The sequence below is a fragment of the Neofelis nebulosa genome, chromosome 5, assembly GCF_028018385.1.
Source record: "Neofelis nebulosa isolate mNeoNeb1 chromosome 5, mNeoNeb1.pri, whole genome shotgun sequence".
Taxonomy (NCBI): domain Eukaryota; kingdom Metazoa; phylum Chordata; class Mammalia; order Carnivora; family Felidae; genus Neofelis; species Neofelis nebulosa.
Genome location: NC_080786.1, coordinates 97,431,852 through 97,451,875, shown reverse-complemented (window position 1 = coordinate 97,451,875; position 20,024 = coordinate 97,431,852). Strand labels below are relative to the sequence as shown.

Genomic DNA, 20,024 nt, shown 5'->3' with positions numbered 1-20,024 from the left:
TGACTCTTGATTTCAGCTCAGGTCATGATCTCAAGGTTCATGAGTTTGAGTCCTGTGATGAGCTCCATGAGAGTATGGAGTGTGTTTGACATTTTCTCCCTCTCCCTCTCTCTATGCCCTTCCCTGACTCTCTCCCTCTCTCAAAAATAAATAGTATATTAAAAAAAAAAAAAAAAGAGCAGAAATCTTTAAAACATCTACATCTGGAGTACTTTAATAAAAATTAAAACTAAGGTGGTCTTTCTCTTTCCACCATCTTGGAGCCTGTGGATGCCTTTTGGGAACAGGACCCCTAAAATGACAAATATGTTTGGAAGGCTGTGGTCCAAGGCCACTTTTGTTGGCCATAAGCAGGGTCTCTGGAACCAGAGGGAGTGCACACAGTTCTTCTTAAAATTGAAGGTGTTTATGCTGTAGATGAAACTGAATTCTGTCTAGGCAGGAGATGTGCCTATGTGTACAAAGCAAGGAACAACACAGTGACTCCTGGTGGCAAACTGAACAAAACCAGAGTAATCTGGGGAAAAGTAACTCATGCTCATGGAAACAGTGGCATGGTTCATGCCAAATTCCAAAGCAAGCTTCCTGCTAAAGCCATTGGCCACAGAACCTGTGAGATGCTGTATCCCTCAAGGATTTAAACTTACTGAAAAGTAAATAAGTAAAGGTGTAGATTTGTTCTCTTGTATTTCTGTTAAAAAAAAAAAATTAAAACTACATTGAGGACAAGTAAAAAAGGCCTCAACACCAACAGGTGAATCTTTCAAATGGTAATAAAATCATATTCTGGGCACTATTCCTGATATTCTATTGATAGAAAAACTATGGCCATGTCTGCATGAAGTAGTCTTTTGGGTCTAAAATGTTCAGTTATGACATAATACAATTCCTATCATTCTGCTCACACTCTGCTCATCCTTCAATCTTTTCCACCATCATCCATCCAGTGACTCAGTTCAGAAACTTGGAAAGTAGGCTGTTTCTCTTTCCTCATAAAACATTTAATTATAAGCAAACATGCTAATGTGGATTCCAGAAGAAAATTAAGATAAACTTGTGCCTGCTGCTCTGACCAAACCTTCACTTCCCTTGGTCAGTTTGAGAGGTGCTATGGGTCTTTCACAGAGGTACCTGCCCATATTCAGCTCATAGAGAGATCAGGGAGGGATTATCAAACTCTCCTTCTCAACTCCTCAGGAAAAAGGCACAGTGAAGCTCTCAGAAATGCATTATTTCCAACATCAGTCAGCCCCAGAAAATCCAGTTCTGCAGTTGGCAGGGAAGCCTGAGAAATAGGAAAATCAAATTAATGAGTGATTTCCATAGAGCATTACTGAGATCACCACAAATCCCATTAACTTTTTTTTAACCTTTCCATACATTGTCTGTTGTCATGGAAACACAGCTTCTGCTAAGCTGCCTATAAAAATAATTTAACGATTGGTGACCCTTCCAGCTAAATGTTAGCTAATAAGCATTAGAAATGTGGGCTTGCTTTATTTAACAACAACTCACCTAACTTTTTTCCTAGGGGATTAAAACTCATGCCTGCCTATCATGTAGGTAAGGCTGGCATCCACACCCACTACCTCTTTCAGTCACATATTTACTCCTGTGTAATTGCAGTTTTGTTCTGTTTTCCTGGAAACAAATTTGTAGTCATCAGGAAGGAGGGCAAGGTTATAGCTATGAGATGACGAGTTAGTAAATGCTCTTGGAGAATTCTATTAAAGTGGCAAACACATGTTGAATGTACATTTTCCAGCAGACTGGCTATTTGATTTGTTTTTTTTTTACAGGTATGTGTTATTGGTAATTACAGTATATTTAGTGTTTCCGAGATGGCACCAAACCAAGAAAAACGTCTCTGGTTAACATCTTATCGCATGTGATCAGGCTATGAAAGCACATAGGGTTGTCAAAAGAATCTTAAAATAACTTTATTGTTTAATTACCCAAATAATGTGGGTTCATTGTAGAGAGGTAAACAATATAAATAAGAAAAGGAAGATAAAAATAATCCACAATTTGCTACCCACAATTGAACATTTTAACATTTAGAGATACAGTTTTTTATAGTTTGTCTGCTTGTTTATCTGCCTTCTTCTCTTCCTAAAGGCCATCTGCTTATCTATTTATCTACATCTGTATCAATATATAGGTAGATATTTAAAATGGGCTCATGCTGAATATATTTTGTAAACTATTCCACACAAGACAGACATTTTCATACAGACTGCTAAATTATAGACAGAAGACTTTAAATTTGCTTCCCTGGGGGGTGCCAGGGTGGTTCAATCGGTTAAGCATTCAACTCTTTTTGGCTCATGTCATGATCTCATGGTCGGTGAGTTCGAGCCCCACATCAGGCTCTGCGCTGACAGTGTGGAGCCTACTTGGGATTCTTTCTCTTTCCCTCTCTCTGCCCCTTCCGCATACTCTCTCTCAAAATAAATAAATAAACTTAAAGAAAAAATAAAACTTCTTCCCTGTGCCTTAGTGAAGCCTGAGGTAAAGGGGAAAGTGTGCAATTTTATGCATATATACTTACTTAAACATTATCCTACATCCTGAACCAAGTGGGAAGGTTAATGAAAGGTCTAGACATGAGTCTATAGAAAGCCCCACGTTCGTTGCCCAACCTGTTGGCACACCATTGTCACCCATCATAAACCTGCCTGTTGGTGGCCATGGGTTTCTTTGCCTTGTTGGGTCAGGGAATGGAGGCTGATTGAAAAGGACTGATGTTATTGTGCAGTAATGCAGAGTCACAGACATGCAGACAGAAACCTGTCTTTATTTGAAATTTTGATATTTTGATTATCACAGATATTTTTGCATTAACTTTGATTTTGCAAGTACTGCATTACTATTTATCTCAGGGTGCCTGGGTGGCTCAGTTAAGCATCTGACTCTTGATTTTGGCTCACAGGTCATGACCTCACAGTTTGTGAGGTGTGCACGTTGGGCTCTGCACAGACAGCTTGGAGCCTGCTTGGGATTTCCTCTCTCTCACTTCCTCTCTGCCCCTCCCCCACTTGCGTTTTGTCTCTTTCTCTCAAAAATAAATAAATAAACTTTTAAAAAAATATGTCGTTTGTCTCAATTACTGATTTTTTTTGATGTGACCTTAAATTTCACCCTTGAGGCGAGCACCCACCCTAATCCTGTCCTTGAGACTCCCAAAGAGAATGCTAGAATTGTTGTTTTCTAGGCAGACATTTTCTGATGACTGGCAAAACTGTCACTATCTGGGCTCTTAGTGATACCCAGGGACTATAAGGCTTGAGAGCATGCGGGCCCATGAGGACTTCAGAATTAAATGTCTAATATTCCTAGGAAGTTAATAGAATTACGATAAGATGTTTCCCTGCTTTCAAGAGAAGGTACAGATGGTGAGACATGTGGATATAGACAATAGGGAGTGGTTCAAAACTGGTCCGTGCTGTGGCAAACTGAAAGATTCATGCCCTACCTAGACACTCTGGAAATAAACTGAAGAGTAAAGGAGAATAACACTGGCCTGCCAAATCAAACCACCAATTTGTGATGCCCCCTGGGCTTTCACTACTCCTCACGGCTATGTTTGCCCGGGAAGCCTACAGCCCTGAAACTACTTTGGTCACTTCAAAACTCATGTTCGTGAAAAAGCTGATCAACCAGGGCCTCTTATAACCTGGAGCTAATGGTTACTAAGTGCTATGAGAACCAAGCATTCATTTAATTCATCATGAGTGCAAATTTATGTTTAAACTATAGATAAGATGAATATTTCATTTTATACTTGGGGTAAAAAAGAAGGTATCTTTCTTGCATCGAATTTTATAAGCAAAAGAGGTAGAATTATGTTTTCTAAAAATTTCTTTTCCAACATGTTGGGAAAAGAAGATGCAGGGTGGAAACAAAAGGAGACATTTTGTGTCCAACTGTCTTTGTTTTCTACCCTCTATAGCCCTCCTCCGCCACCTTTAGTAAGTAGAGGCAGGGAAGAGCCTGGAGACCTTGGGATGTTTCATCAACAAGGGGAAATGCCAAGCGGCAGCCAGAGGGAGGCAACGCCTGTGTGCCGACCTCAGCAGTGGCAAGAGTCATCTCCCACCCTCACAGGGTAGGCAGCCTCTGTCTTCGCATGGGAGGTCACTGACATTGCTCCCCTTGCTGACTTTCTGACCTCCTACCGGCCTAGGCCTATGAATCCTGCCTCCTTCCCACTCCTCCTGCCAGTGTAGCCCACCCAGTCTTGTTAGATGACTCCTGCTAGACTGTAAAACCACTTAGGTGAGCAAGTTTTGTCCTACTGTTTCGTGCTCTGGTTACCTGAGTGTTTGAAAATAGCAAGTGGATATCAAATAACACTTCAAGAATGCACGAATGGATGAAGGAATAAATGAATGATGGACTTTGATTCTTGACTGTCAGTCTCTACCTCCTTTTCCCTTCCTTTGGCTTTGTAAACTACCCACGGGAGCTCCAAGTTACAACTCAGGCTCCTATCCAAGAAGAGGGAGAATTCAGCACTCTCACATATCATACCTGGTGATGAACTTGGGGCAGCAATGGCCTTGTGACTCTCACAGGTTGTGATTCAGTCACTAAATGATGGCTAAGAGATTCCAGCAATGGCCTCCTCATCATCCCTGCTTGCTCACACCTGACGGCATCTTGGCCCTCGGTTACTTCATTGTCTCCTTTGCATGTGCCGTTCCCTCTGCTTGGAATGCTCTTCTCCTAAATACCTCCGTGGCTCTTTCAGGTCTTTTCTCAAACAGCATCTTCTCACCAAAGCCTTGCATGCCCAGCTGACTCAGTATTTTCTATCACAACAGCAAGTGAATGAATCCCTCTCAAAACTGCAACCACAAATTTTACTTAAGTCTTTTATTTGCTCCTTAAATTTAGCACATACTTTTTGACCTTCTCACTTTTAAAACTGGTTTCTCCTAACTATAGCATTCATCCATGAGCTACTTTCTCACAACGTTACTTAGCAGTGGACATGTGTTCACTGCATCTTTTCACAGTCCACTGGTAATAGACTACCTCTTTCTTGTGTTGACTCTATGCCATTTAATTTGAATACAGCTGACTCTGAATCTTTTTTCTTCTCAACAGAGACTAGATGTAGGAACCAGGCCTGGCCCGTCAGCCCAATACATGTCCTGGCTTTGGCAATTAGCTTAGGCACCAGTAAGTGACTAAACCAGGTCCTTCCCTGGAATTTTCTTCTATAATGGCTGCTCACCATCTGGAAAGAGCCTGCCCAAGAAACGGCAAGAGACAGAGTCCTGGTAACATTGTCTGGTCACCTAGTTCCAGCAATGCTTGAAACAAGTACTGTTCTTGGACTTTTCAATTCTCTGTGTCAATACCTTTCGTTGCCTAAGCAAGTTTGAATTGTATTTCTGCCATGTGCAACTTAAAAAACTCCTGATATATCATCCCCTCCATGCTTGCCCCAGCCCCAGTAACCTCCTACACATAAGTAAGCCCCTGGGTGATGCTTCCACCCTACTGGTCCTGGTTTTTGGCCCCTGGACATTTTCACAACATGTGTGGCATACATTTTCACAACATGTGTGGCATAAGCATGGCGATTTGTTATCCACTGTATATAGCATATCTCTTTGCCCACATGTTGATCGCATATTTTCAAGATTTAATGCCTAAACTAAAAATACTGAGAGATAACACCATTATGTCTACGGAGGAGGAAAACATGAGGTTGGAAGGTTGGAAGTGGGGTTGTGGGTTGTGATGCCAATAACACTTTTCCCATCCCCAAACTCTGAGTGAAAGTCATAAAGCATGTTATATGCTTACAAGAAAAGGTTATTGAGTGTGATCTAATCTTGGAATCATAGGTGTCTCTTTCAAATATCAAACCTTAATTTATATCAGAACAGCATATGGTATGAAAGTAATTATACATCTTAATGAACATGAATCCTTTGCAATTGGCAAACTATGTTGAACAAATATTTAAAAATATTTACTCTGGGTATATTACTGTTATGCTACAATAGAGTGGGTGTTGAATGAAATAAAAATTATATAGTTTTGTTACCTAGGGTAGAAAACACTGCATATGTGTTAGTATGTATGTATGTATATACACACAAACATATAATATGAATGTGTGTATATATATACATGTATATGATAATTTGATAAGATGCAGAAAGTGGGACAAGAAATAAAAAATTGAAAACAAAAATAAAACAAAAACAGGAAACTCACCTTAATAGCTATAACATAGAATCAATTGTCACTACTGTCTATCCTGGAACTCTTCTGAAGATATTAGGAAATAAAAAAGAGCTCATTTTGCCAAAGTTTCACCTAAAACAGGGATAATTAGCCAGCACCCTGGAAGGGGATTTATTATATATATTTTTAAGTTTATTCATTTATTTTGAGAGAGAGAGAGAGAGAGAGCATGCATGAATGAGGGAGGGGAAGAGAGAGAGGGAGAGACAGAATGAGAGAGAGGGAGAAAGAATCCAGAGCAGGGTCCACACCATCAGCACAGAGCCCGATGTAGGGCCTGAACCATGAACCGTGAGATCATGACCTGAGCTGAAACCAAGAGTTGGACTCTTAACTGACTGAGACACCCGGGCACCCCTATTCTATTTTTGAACAAAGTCAAGTTTCTTTCTTTTTCCCCTTTGCTTACCTTCTCTTCAAATAGTCTTTGTGAGGCTCAAGTTGGAGTTACTACATCATGTTGTGTATTATTAAGCAAGTCCTCATCTGCTACTTTAAAGCTGTTACCAGGGCAATTCACATGGGATGATTTCTTCTATTTATCCATGCTCAGTCTTTGTTTTCTGACTATTCCACAGGAGCCTCGAAGCTACCCTGGGTTCAAGTCATTATCAGTTGATTACACAGAAATGTATTAAACACTTGTGCCCTAAGCACAGGAGATAACACAAGAAATAAGAAGCCATCCAGATAATTAAAGGTTGCCAACATAAAACAAGAGTCGTGCATTGTTGTGATGGCTGCTGTATAGGAATGTTTCTGTGAGAACCAGGTGGAGGTATACTCGAACTGTTCAGAGAATAGGGAAGGCTTCCTGGAGGAGGGGGAGAAATTAGAGACACTTAGTCTTTAGTAACGTGAAAGTTTGTTGGGTGAAGAAGTAGGAGAAAGAAATCCCACACAGAGAGACATTTACAGACCTAAACATACAAGAGAGCTGGAAATGGCAAAAAGTCTGCACATCTATAGAGTGCAAAGGGATGCACGGTTTTTGTACACATAAAAGGCTTGGAAAAGTGTTGGAGATAGTTGTAAAGAGTTTAGAAAACTAAGGAGTTTGGACTCTTGTATAAATTATAGTATATAAGCACTCAACCACTAGAATTCGTCTGGGATAGAATTGAATGGGTTTGTAAACTTAGATGAAAAATACAATAAATCTTTATTTTTGCTGATCATGTAAAACATAGTGTCTCCTTCTGTCTTAGTTGGCTTGGATTGCTATAACAAAATACCATGGACTGTGTGGCTTCAAAAACAACATTTATTTCTCCTAGGTCTGGAGGTTGAGAAGTCCCAGATGAGAGCAGATTATTTGATTCTTAGTGAAGGCTCTCTTCCTTGCTTTAGATGGCCACCTTTTTGCTGTATCCTCACCTGGCAGTGAGAGAAGGCACTCTGCTGTCTCTTCCTCTTCTTATGAGGGCACTGATCCTATCATGGGGTCCACCTTCATGACCACATCCAAATCTACTTGCTTCTCAACCCCCACCCCTCTTAACACCATAATGTTGAGGGTTAGGGCTTCAGCATAAGAATTTTGGAAGGAGACAAGGATTCAGTTATAACACCTTCAGTTATGAAGGTAGCTAGCAAAACATTATATTATTATTTTCAGACAGTATTCTGAGAAGGATAATGGATGTATATGTTTAGTCAGCTGTCAAAGGATCTAGGGAACAAAAAAGGTTAAGAACCTTATATTACAGAAATTTTAGAGACTGGATTTGTGATTTAAAAATAAACTGCCGATAATGCAGAGTACGAAGAAGTTGTAAAGGTGAAGATTGGTCAGGAGGCTAAAGTTACTGTTTAGATGGGAGATGAAGAGGAATAAGCAGAAACACTGGAAAAAGGAGTTGAGGAAAAGGGAGCTGTGGGAAGAAGGGAGGAGAAGATGAGGCAGCAGAAACAACAAGTTCAAGCCCAGTGGGTAAGAGCTGGCTGTGTTCCAGCAAACAAATGAGTGGCTGGGAGGTGGTAAGTAAGGGAAAGTGGGACAGTTTGAGACTGTCAAGTAGAAGGGCCACGTCATTAAGTCACTGTAGCCTTGATAAGGAGATTGTACCATCTGTACAATGTGAAGCCATTTAAGAACTTTAAGCAAGAGAGTCAATGTATTTGATATATCTTATAAAAAGGGAACTCTGATTTTCTGCAAAGTCAGGATAGAGGGCAAAAATAGACAGAAGTGGGAGACCACTGAGTGGCTGGGACAGGAGAAATGGTGGTGAAGGAGGGGAGAGATTTAATATGGTATAGTGGTTAATTTAATTTGTCAACTTGGCTGGGCCATGGTGTCTGGATAATTGATCAAACGTTACGGTTTCTGTGAGGGTATTTTTGGATCAGATTAACACATAAATTGGAAGACTTTGAATAAAGCAGATCAATTTGAATAACAAGGTTGGGTTTCATCCAAACACTTGAAGGTCTAAAAGCATAAACCATCCCCAAGTAAGAGCGAATTCTCCAGTAGACAGACTGGACTCAAACTGGAAAATTGGCTCTTCCTTGTTCTCCAGCCTGATGGCTCTCAGACTCAAACTAGAATACTGGCCATTTGGAGTCTCCAGGCTGCCAGCCCACCCTGCAGATTTTGGACTGGTCAGCCTCCACAATCATGCGAGTCAATTCTTTATAATCAATCTCTTCCTCTCTATGTACATACCCTATTGGTTCTACTTCTCTGGAGAACAGTGACTAATATGTAAGATATGTTTAAGTGTTGATTCAACAAAACTTACTGACAGACTAGCTGGAGAGTGAGGAAAAGGAAGATATAAAATATATTTCTCAAACTTTTGTCATGAACAACTGGGCATACAATGATACCATTTAATTCATTTTCTTGGAAAGCAAAGAGTGAGGGAGGAGCAGGTTTGAAAGTAAATGAGTTTAGCTTGCATTGGTTAATTTTGAGATGCCTATGATACATTTAATTGGAGATGTCAAGTAGGAAGATGCATTTACGAGTCTCCAACACAAAAGAAAGAGCTAAGCTGGTGGTATTAAAGTTAAATATTATAGAGACTATTTCTGAGAGAGAGAAGAGAGAGAAAGGCTGAGGATCAAGCCTCAGGACACTCACAGGAACCAATAAAGGAAACTAAGAGGCAGCAACCAGAAAGGCAGGGGAAAGACCATAAAAGTGTAAAATTCTTGAGAAAGAAAAGTGTTTCAAGAAGGAAATAGGAATCAACTTTATTAACTATAAAATCAATTTTATGTATTTATTTATTTATTTATTTAGAGAATCTTAAGCAGACTCTATGCCCAGCATGGAGCCCTACTCAGGGCTCCATCTTACAACTGTGAGATCATGACCTGAGCCGAAATTGAGAGTCAGATGCTTGACTGAGCCACCTAGGTGCCCCTAAAATCAATTTTATTGATGTATACTATACATGTAATTAAATGAACATATTTTAACTGTGCTGTTCAATAGGCTCTGGAAAATGCATACGTTTGTGTAACCCTCATCACAAGGTATAGAACATCTCCATTATTCCCCAAAAGATTCCTTTTTTGTATTTTCCCAGTCTAGTTCCAACCTTACCCCAACTCTCCACCACCAATGAATCTTCCTTCTATCACTACATATTTGATCTTTTCTAGATTTTCATATAAACTGCATTGCATGGTGTCTGGCTTCTTTCAAGAAGCATCTTTTAAAAATTCATCTACGTTGTTTAATGTACCAAATGTACCAGTAGTTCAGGCTTTTCTGTTGCTGAATATTATTCCACTGTATGGATACAGTATAATTTGTTTATCCACTCACCTGTTATTGGACATTTGGGTTATTTCCTATTTGAGGCTATTATGAATTAAATTGCTATTAACATTTATGTACATATCTTTGTGTTAACATATGTTTTTATTTCTCTTGAGCAAATAACTAAGAGTAAGATGGCTGGGTCACATAGTAAGTGGATATTTCATTTCTTAAGAAGCTGCTGACCTGTTTTCTAAAGTGGTTATACCATTTTTCATTCTAATCAGCAACACAGCAGAGTTCCATTTGTTCCCTCACCAGCACCAGGTGTTGTCAGTTTTTATAATTTTAGCCATTTTAGTGGATATGTAGAGGTATCTTATTGTGCTTTTAATTTACCTTTCACAGATTATTAATGATTAAAATTCCAGCAAGCTTTTTCCTTTTTTGGAAAAATTGGCAAGCTGATTTTAAAATTTATTGGAAAGGCAAAGGACCTAAAACAGGCAATGTAATTTTGAGAAAGAACTAGCTTGTACTATTTGATTTTAAAATTCACTATAAAGCTATAGTAATAAAGGCAGTATGGTGTTGCCACATCTCAAAGGAAAAGAATAGAGAGTTTAGAAATACACCTACGGTTATATATTTAATAGAGTTTTGATAAAAAGCCAAGGTCATTCAATGCAGAAAAGATAGTTGTTTCAAAAAAGGGCACTAGACCAATGGATATCTATATAGAATAAAATAAACCTCAACTCTTACATCCAATTATATACAAAATTTAATTCAGACTGCATCATAGACTTAAATGTAAAAACTAAAACTATAATATGCCTAAAAATATAGGAGAAAATCTTTGTAATCATAGGATAGGCAAAGATTTCTTATATAAGATAAAAGCATGATTTATAAAAGAAAAAAAATCAATAAATGAATGCCAACAAAACATTTGATCTTTGAAAGACAATATAAAGAAAATGAATACACATGCTACATATTGTGAAACAGTTTATATATATATTTATATATTTCATATGTATACACTTCTATTGAGTTGTAAGAATTCTTTGATATATTCTGGACATACACAAATATAATCTGATAAAAGACTGTATCCAGAATATATGAAAAAATTCTTACAACTCAACAGTAAGAATATATATATGTATATATACATATATATGTAATATTATATATAATATATATGTGATTCAATTAAACATTGGCCAAAAGATTTGAACAGGCATTTCACACAAATGGCTAATAAAATAGTTATAAACAATTGCTCCTTTTAGAAAAAAATAATAAAATTAACTTTATCATATTAAGTATATACATCATTGAAGATGAATCTCATTTTAGAAATATTAACATATGAAAAAATCCACATTTTAAGATTCAGGAAACATATACTATGTTCCTGCCAAATTCTCTACCTCCAGAGTACTACTGTCCTACTACTCAAGGATCCCCAATCCTCAGTTTCTCCATAAATCTTTTAAAAATAAAAGAGGACCTTTTTTCCTCACTAGCTATGTGGATTCAGAATCAATAATATTCCTTCCCTTAAGACTTTTCCAAATCTCATATTGGAGAATCTTCCAAACATCTCCAACACAATTTAGAGGCCATCTTTCAGTTTTATTATAACTACTTTATAGTCAGTTAAAATGAAATTGCTTAGAAATTTTAAATAAGTATAATGCTACCTGCAGAATGTCACCTCCCTCCACATCTTTGGCCTCCTGCTGGCTAAATCTTAACATAGTAAGCCCTTTTTGAAGAGATTTTCAAGTCATACAAAGTACTAGCAAACTAAACAATGCATCATTGACAAATTTCCAGATCATTTCTAATTGTTTGTTTAGTCCATATTTCATCATAAGTAAAAGAAAGAATCGTTGGATTTTCTGTTGATGATAAAATTTATAATGCTGACCCCTGGGAAAAAGAAAAGAAGATGTCCTGATTTGGTATAACCAGGTAAAATAGTTAAGAGACTGAGTAGTATAGGGGTGCCTTGGTGGCTCAGTCGGTTAAGCGTCTGACTTCAGGTCATGGTCTCACAGTTTGAGAATTCAAGCCCCATGTCAGGATCTGTGCTAACAGCTCAGAGCCTGGAGCCTGCTTCAGATTCTGTGTCTCTCTCTCTCTCTCTTTCTCTGCCCCCCACCCCCCAGCTCGTGCTCTGCTCTCTCTTTCTCAAAAATAAATAAAAAACATTTTAAAAAGAGAGGCTGAGTAGAACATAAATCCAGAGTCTTCAAAATATATATTAATATTCTTCACTTATTCTTTCTCATTCTCTTCTATATTAAGTTGGCTCATTTAGCAAATGAAAATGGAATTTTCTTAAAAACCAGAAAACTCTTCTCTTACATTTTTGTAAGGAGCTAAAAGAGGGAAACATCTGCAGGGAAAATCTGAAGTAGGGTTCCCTTTACTATTACTCCAGCTTTAGCTTACACCTTCAGAAACAATCACATTTCACTCTTCCTTCTTCCTTTGCCAGCACCAGGCAGAGCTAAACTGGCACTTGCTGAAGCTGGGTGAGAAAAATGGCTTTGCCCTATTCCCACGACATTGACTTCAGATTTGCTGACAGTGGAGAAACATGTCTATTTCAGCAATGTAAGCAGATAGGAGATCTGTGATTACACCAGGAAACATTCCTGTCCTCCAGACAGCCACCCTCTTGGAGATTTGGTTATTTAGTGCACTCTTCGGAAATAACACAAGGAAGAATTTGTCAGAAGTTGGTGATAGATTGCCAATGGGATGGAAAGGGTGAAAAAGAGAGGGAAATGGAGGGTGGCTGTAGGGTTATGAATCTGACAATTTAGAAGGATGCTGGTGGCAAGGAAGACAGATGGAAATGTGTGATCATGGGGACATTTGACGTTAGATAAACAACTTGGCTGTTTGCCTCTTTAAGCCCCATTTATTACTACTTAGACTGAATTGATTTCTGCATGGCAAATATTGACTCATCTTTCAAAAGCCCCAGCTAAAATGTCACCTCCGTGGAGAAGCCTTTCAGATACTCCCCAGGCATTTAGTTGCCTCTCCAGGGTGCACAGAATACACACTGAACACACTGTTCATGCTGTTATATTTCCCATGCTGTAATTTGCTGCATATACATTTTCTCTCTCTGACCAAAGAGTTGGCATGCCATGGTAAAAGAGCACTGCTTTTGGAACAGACAGATCTGGTTCCAATTCCAGCTCCATCACCATAACATAGGGACCTTGGAGATGATCGGGTTTCATGTAACATGGGGACACTGGCAATTTTGTAGAATTGTAATGAGGATTAAATACATCCCTGAGCTTGGCACAAGGGTGACAATTCATGCTCTTCTTTTCTCTTTCTTTATTTCATCAAGGCCATGTGATCCTTGAAAGCAGGAATTGGGTTCTTGGGATCCCTGGTTCCTAGCATAATATAGGTGTTCAATAAGTGTTTCTTGAATGAATGAATGAGTCTACTATTTATGTCCCTTAGCTCCATGAGGTCACCTTTTCTTATAGTCACTCTGCAGTTTTTATTTGTCCATCTTCTTTACTCCACTGTGAGCTACTCAAAGGCAGCAGACCATTAATACCCAGTACCACCAGAACGCTCCTGCTGTTCATCAACTCCCTAGGACTCTATGGATTGCACGTCTTATGGCTGTGTGTGTATCATACGACTATCTCTAGTTATTGAGTTGTAAACAGTAGTGACCTCCTGGCAGAAGCATGTGTGTGCTCATGTGAGATTCTCAAATTCTTTCTTTCTGTCTTTGCAACTGGGAGTACTAAAGAAGGTATTTGGCCACTTCCTTGTGTCCCTGAGTGACTATAAGAGCAGATATCCCATCCTCCACACATTAGGGGGACAAGTTAAATAACTAAGGATACACCTTAGTTGATTTCAGTCACTGAGATTTGAGGGATGTTCATTACTGCAGCCTAATCTCACCTATCCTGACTGATGCAGATACCAAAGTACAGAATGTCCAGCATTATATTCAGTAAAAGGCAATTATCAGGGGGTATATTCAGTAAACTAATTTTAGAGTATTTTAAGAAGTATTTACAAGAAGCATTTTAGAAGTATTCTATCATTAACATCATATCATCCCATGTAATGACTGAAAGAGGGATATTATCCCTACTTTATGGATTGGGCAATTGAAATTAGGAATTGTTATTCATGAAAACTTCAGCAAATCATGCAAACAGTTTCAGAGTCAGGAGTAGAATCCATGGTCTTTGTCTTCGATAGATGACCTTTGACAAAACCTCACATGAAATATTGGAAATGTAAAATTCACATTGCTAAAACCGTTACCGTCAAGAAGCCTACAATTTTGCTGGGAGTGAGACTTGAAATAGTTGTAAAACAGTTTAAATTCTAAATTACAGATATAAGTGGGTCAGCTATAGAAGATAAAAAATAGGTGAGATTAATTTTCAGTAGAATAGCTGGGGGGAGTCATCACAAAAAAGATGAGATATGAGATCAAGTATGTGGCATTTTATTTGAATTTTCTCTAGTTTCATACCAGAAAATTGTGTCTTGTGCCAAGCAATTGGTTAATTCTTACACTTCAGGACTCAATTCACCCACCACCACCTTCGAGAGGTCTTTCTTGATTTCCCCACCACCCCCCCCCACCGACTCCCGCAGCCATCCACTTATAGGCGTCCTCCCACATGTGTCTTGCTATGGAGTTTAACTTCTATGTTAGACATCCACTGCATTATATTCACCTATTTAGTTGTCTACCCAATTAGTTGCCTATTTAATGCAAATTCAGTTGTCTATTAGACTCTAAGACACTAAGGGCAGGGACCACTAAAATGTTCTTTGCATTGCCAGCTTCTAATACTGAGACTGACTATTAAGTAGTCATGCAATAATTATTTATACTGTGGACTGTGTTTGTGCCCCCCTCTCCCCACCACAAAAAAATTCACATATTGAAATCCTAACCCCTTATGTTATGGAATTAGGAGGTAGGGCCTTCGGGAGTTGGTTAGGTCATGATGGTAGAGCCCTTATGAATGGGATCAGCGCTATTACAAAAAAGGCCCCGCAGAGCTCCCCTGCCACATGAGGACACAACAAGAAGTCAACAGTCTTAAACCTGGAAGAGCATCTTCTCCAGAATCTTATACTGCTGGTGCCTTGACCTTGAACTTGACCTTGAACAGCCTCCAGAACTGTGAGAAACAAATTTCTGTTGTTCATAAGCCACCCAGGCTATGGTATTCTGGTATAGAAAACTGAACAGAGACAGTTTGTGAGCAGAAACTGCAGTATTTTTCAATGACTCAGAGAATTCTGTAATCTTTAGGAGGATGCTTTACTGATGAACTGATTCCAAAACATCTTGGTCAGTGTCTCCACCATCTCTGCCCTCAGGGAGTTTACACAGAGCTCATCACTGGGAAAATAGTTCCCGTTCCTCCTACTCTAGCAATGCCAGAGTTCAAGAGATACCTGCTTGGGCTCTGAGTTGATAGTGGCAAATATGGAAGGTTGGACAATTCAAAAGTGATTTTTATATTGTGCGGACGTAGCTAAAGAAAGGGAACGAAAAGAGGCATACTTTCCTGCCAGACTAGAAAGCAGAAGGTATTGCCTTACTGACTTAACTGATCTTGACAGCACAGGGGCCATTAAGGAAGGCTTTCTAGCCTGTTGCATGCCTGTGTGGGCTTAAAAGCCTTGTTCCCCCAGGGCCATTAGACAGAGGACTGAGTCTGCTGCGTCTGTCAGGCAGATGGGCTGCTTGCCCTGGAAATGCCAGAACCAGCTGCTGACCCGCAACGGGTAGAGGCCTTGCACAGCTGTGGTCTGGTGAGAAGCTGGAAGAAGATAGTTTCCAGGCATGTAAGAAAAGAATGTGGAGGAGGAATACATAAAAAAAGGAACATTTCCTAGGCAAGTAATCTGCTCTGAGATTTATGTGTTTTGCCACACTTGATTCTCATCACACTATTCTAATGTGGGCACTGTATCATTAGCTCCCCGATCCTGAATTTCTTCATCTTGACATGTAGGTAAAGTACCTTCCAGAGTAATGCAGCCAGTCCCTATGAGAAACCAGATTCCAACTGGGACTCTTGGACTGGGAAGACTTGTGTTTAGCCATTGTGCTATTTGGCCTCCCATGCCCTTTTGTGGCGATAGGCACAAAAATGTTGGAGGTTTGAAAAGAACTGGCTGAGGGAGAAGGCTGGAGAGGAAATGGAGTTTTTATCATGGTGAGAAGCATTTTATTTTATATCTGCCTGTTTTGCTCTGGCATTGCCTTAGCAGCTCTGAGCATTTCATTATTCAGTCTCTTTCCCCATTTACGGAAGAGTGTACGAGGTTTAATGGAGTCCCTTGGCTTTTCCCTTTGAAATATTCATGGGCCTTTAGCAGTTTCTTTCATGCTCACCTTCTCCTCAATTAGGGAAGAGACGTTGAGGAGACAAGGAGAGGAAGAGAGTCTGGAAGACATGGGCGGGTATGGTGGGTACGGCGGGTGCTTACTCCCAGCTTCAGGGGGGGGAGGGGAAGTGCTCATCTCCCAGGAAGCATGCCTGTTCTCCCCAGATCTGAAAGAAAGGAAGTGTAGAAACAATCCATTCTGGGACACGGGATTTGACTGTGTCATTTCTCTGCCTGTGTCTGCTGTCTCCACTAGATAAGAGTTTTCCAAGGCTCAAAAGAACATTGAGAAACCGCCTCCGTGGAACGACTTGGTGAAGGGTGGCAAACAAGAATAAAGCATGAACTGACTTCACACTTCTCACAATAGCACCTTCACCTGTGGCCTCAGGGCTCCTGCTCAACCATCACACCCACGCACCCAGATCCCTTCTCTGCTTCTATCCATCTGCCCTTCTCAGTCACAGAAGTGATATAGCAATCACAAAGGAGCATATCAGGGCCACCAATGATCTTTAAAAAAAAAAGGTTTATTTATTTATTTTGAGAGAAAGAGAGCACAATCAGGGGAGGAGCAGAGAGAGAAGGGGAGAGAGACAGAATCCCAAGTAGGCTGTGCGCTGTCAGCACAGACCCTGATTCGGGGCTCAAACTAGCCAGTGGTGAGATCATGATCTGAGCCAAAATCAAGAGTTGGCACTTAACTGACTGAGCCACCCAGGTGCCCTGGTACCTCAATGGTTTTAATCCTGGTTTATGAAAGTGGAAACAGAAAAAAAAAGATAGCTAGATCTATATTGATACAAAGATTGATTTATAATGCTTTTAGTTAACAATTACTGCCTCTCTACCAAACCCGACTCCCTTTTTAGACCAAAGGCTACCCCCCTTAATAGGTATCCTTTACAAAGTATCTATTATGTGCCAGGTACCATAACAGTCTTGAGATTGTCAAGTATATACAACCCCCTTTAGACAGAAGGAGATGGAGGCTCAGAGAAATCAAATAATTTTAAGCCTCTCCTGGAAGAGCTGAGATTTGAACCCTATTCTCATTCCAAAGCCCAAGCTCTTTTTATTTTTCTGCCCCTTTGCTAAAGGTGGTTTCAGAGTTCCAGCGCTTAATATCACTTTTTAAAAAAATAAACCAAAAAAAGTGTATTGCAAGCAGAACATAGATACTCTGATATTAAGCTTGGAGAATCCACAAATAGCCCCCAATTACATGAGTACATTAAAAATAAATTAAAAGCATAAATTAGGTAAAAACTATAATAATTGCTCACTGTAAGCTTATATAAATATCATGTAATCAGACTATAAATCATATGATATGGGAGAATTTCTGTGGGAAAGAAAGGAACTGAAACCGGATTTATGTGCACAAAGGGAAATCTACATAAAATGTAAAGTTGCAGTACTAGGAAAGATAGAAAAACAATATCTAGTAAAAAAAAAAAAAACTAGATTATTTGTTTAATTGTTTTTTTTAGTTTACTTTTTAGAGAGAGAGATAGTGCATGCAAGCATGCACACATGTGCACTGGAGAGGGGCGGGAGAGAGGGAGAGAGAGAATCCCAAGCAGGCTCTGCTCTGTCAGCATAGAGCCTGACATGGGGCTCGAAACCATGAACTGTGAGATCATGCCCTGAGCCGAAACCAAGAGCCGGATGCTCAACCGACTGAGCCACCCAGGTGTCCATAAATTATTAATACTGTTTCTTTAGGTCCTAAAAATTATACTCCTTTTCCCTAGGAATTCTTCCATTTAATATAATCTATAGTCAGATTATATAATACTAATATAACATTTCTTTCTACTTACTGAATGTATATTTATTAAGGAATGATAATATTTGTTAAGTACCTAGGGCACTCATTTCAGTCTTTTATGTGTATTGCCAAATTTAATCCTCATTATGATATAATGATATGAAATAGACATTACTTGTGTCGCCATTTAGAGATGAATACACAGAGGCACAGAGATGTTATGTAACTTGCCTGAAGTCCTCAGCATGTGGCAGATACGAAAAACAAACTCAGGAAGTCCATGCTCAGATGCCAGTCTCCGATCTCCTGTCCTACACTTCTCGCCTAAGTGTCAGGCACTGAACTAGGCCACAGGATGACAAAGGGAAACACAGCTCTTTTTTAAGGCTCGCACACTCTCATAGGTGATAAATCCTGCCACCAGGCCTCTCACCTATGACCTCTGACCCAAGCCCCCCAAATATCCAGTGCTCTGTTGATACGTCACTGAAAGCAGGCCCAGAAGCCCAGGAAAAAAAATAAGTTCACTCCCCAATAAGAAGCTAACACGGAGTTGCTACAAAATTGTGTAAGAGATGTCAAATAAGTACAAAAGAACATTAAATTATCTTACTCCATTCTCCTGTAACGTATCTCCCAAGGTAGAAAAGTAAAAATTGACATTAGGCCTAAAAATGAGCTGTGATTTTATCTGAGAAACCATTTTGTTCGCTTGCCCTGATATGCTGAAAAGGCAGTTCTACTTGGCCACATAAAAATAGAGCTTTCCCCTGTCTGTCCTGTAAGGAGGGGGTAGAGCTCCTGCTTTAACCACTGAGATAAGAGAGGCAGATGAGAAATAGCACAGCAGGTTAAATGGGGCTGGTGCAGGGCCAGAAGCATAGTTCTTGTCCCTCATTGCTATGCATTCCGTTCCCTTTATACAAGTTAACTTTTCTTGCAGAGCTTTTAAAACACAAAACGATATTACATAATCATCCCAGCTGGGATAGAGGTTTGATAGTTTTCCTTGCAACCTCAATTAACTAGATCACCAGGCAATTTCTCCCCAAAGGTCAAATGAATATAATCCTCCAGTTTCCCATTGCTGAGGCCTGAGATGGAGCTGAATGTAAGTGCCAGCCATCGCTGCATCAACTGCATATGCCCCACTGTGTCAGAATCTGATAAAATAAATCAGGATTAGGGTTCAAAAGAGAGCCGTGAAATCTAAATGAAACAGAATCTTGAATGCCACCACTTCTTTCATAAAATACCTCCATCTCACAATATCAGCACATTTGTACTTTAATCCAGTATGCCTGCCAAACTGGTAATGATCTCATCTTCTGCTGCTCATTTAAGTTAAAATATTTATCTGCAAATTGTACCTGAAACCTGTCCCTACACATCATTAGCAATTGTTTTATCATCCCCTGGGATCCCTATGGTCCCTTGTTTTCAGCAAAACTTGGCTAATACTACACATTTCATCAGATTATTGTGACAATTTTATGAAATACCATATGTAATAATGATAAAGAAATAGATGCCTGGATTTGTTCTGTCTGTTGCAAAAATGGCTGCAGTTCTTGACCTCTTTTCGTGTCCATGTTCTTTGTAAAATGACTTTAGAACTGCTTCTTATAAGAGGTAGAGTCTATTTTCCAATCTGGGCATCTGGACTGGCCTTGTACTTGCTTTGGCTAACAGAATATGAGAAAAGAGATGGTATGTCTTGTAGGCTTCTGCTTTCTCTATTGCTCTGTCTCTGGGCCATGAGAAAACCTGGGCCAGCCTCATAGAGAGACGTGAGGGAAACATGGAGAAGACCCAAGGCTGTCTCAAACC

The 20,024-nt window shown here is 39.5% G+C and overlaps 1 pseudogene; it reads left to right on the top strand.

The window, feature by feature from the left end:
* The first annotated feature begins 297 nt into the window (after positions 1-297).
* LOC131511404 (large ribosomal subunit protein eL33-like) lies at positions 298-702 on the top strand (annotated as a pseudogene).
* Positions 703-20,024: the final 19,322 nt, after the last annotated feature.